The following is a 1,377-nucleotide window of genomic DNA, read 5'->3' on the forward strand; positions in this document are numbered from 1 at the left end:
AGATGTGAATGTTGTAATACCACGAGCAGTTGTCCTAATCTGTGTAAAACAACATGTATATGATTTGGATGCTGTTATGGTTTTCTACATATTTATTCACAATAAAAGGATTTTGTATAAATGTGTTTCTGCACTAAGCTCTTGGTAAACAATGTGATTGTCTGTCTTTTTTTATGAGTTTGATTCCAAGATTGCTGCACGCTGCAGTTATGAGTTTCATCAAACAATCTAAGGAAAAGCAAACACACATTTTCTGAATCCAGCTGCTGACTGTGCAGACAAACATGCCAAGATCAAACATATTGGCTCTGATTGTGTATTTTCTTCCTTCTCGCCTGTCTAGAACAGTTTGATTCAAACATGAAATCCAATCTGTGCCCCCCTTTTTTTTCCCCCTCTCAAATATTTTTCAGCTCCATGTGGTCAATCCAAAGCAAGGGCATGTTGCTGTTTGGCTTTCTGACTGACAGTCAGATCGATAAGTCTATGAATTCAGCTGACTGCTGAATCAAAGGTTAGATAAGACGGAGCAGGAGCATGCTACGGCTTCTGGCAGATCTATTTTCGGTCAGCAATAATACAAAAATACCTGTGTGACTTTGTATTACAGCAGTCAGCCATGACAGTAAAACCACTGAAGTGAGACGTAGCAACGCTTATCCTGTTAGAAACAGATGTTTGGCTAAAGAAACCTGCATCCTGGGATTTGAACCACTAATACCTGGCAGGACGTTTGTTGCAGACTGAGTCCTAAGAGTGGTTTAAAGTAAATAAACTAGAAAAACTCAGTCATCCATAACAATAATGTAAATTACCTGTCAAAATCAGTTTACTGTAACTGAAATATACCGTGTTTTACTCTGTTAACCATTAAAATGTGCAACCAGAGCTGGGCATTGAATTCCAGGTCTAACTGGATCAAACAGGTTTTCATTAGACCTGTTAACTGAAGTCAGGATCCCACTATGGGACGTCAACACCAGAACATCTAGAGAAATCAAATTAACTGTTAAAATGATCGACAATAGCATTTTTAGCCCTAACTGTTACAAAGAGATCATTTAAACTGGATAAGGCATATTAAATTTCCAATCAGTGGACCATCAACAGTTGTAAAGGCTGATTTATACTTTCATTCTCACATCTTGCGTATAGTCTTTTGTGACGAAAATTGCATAGCTTCTGTTATCTCCCGCTGACGCTCCGTCTTGTACGTTGCCCCCAAGCAGAACTGTTCGTAGACCTATGGGGCTCACGCTGTGTGTTTGGTCAGAACTGGGTGTCTACACTCACCGGCCACTTTATTAGGTACACCTGTCCAACTGCTCGTTAACACTTAATTTCTAATCAGCCAATCACATGGCGGCAACTCAGTGC

Source organism: Austrofundulus limnaeus, unplaced genomic scaffold (assembly GCF_001266775.1).
Source record: "Austrofundulus limnaeus strain Quisiro unplaced genomic scaffold, Austrofundulus_limnaeus-1.0 Scaffold222, whole genome shotgun sequence".
In the NCBI taxonomy this organism is placed as follows: domain Eukaryota; kingdom Metazoa; phylum Chordata; class Actinopteri; order Cyprinodontiformes; family Rivulidae; genus Austrofundulus; species Austrofundulus limnaeus.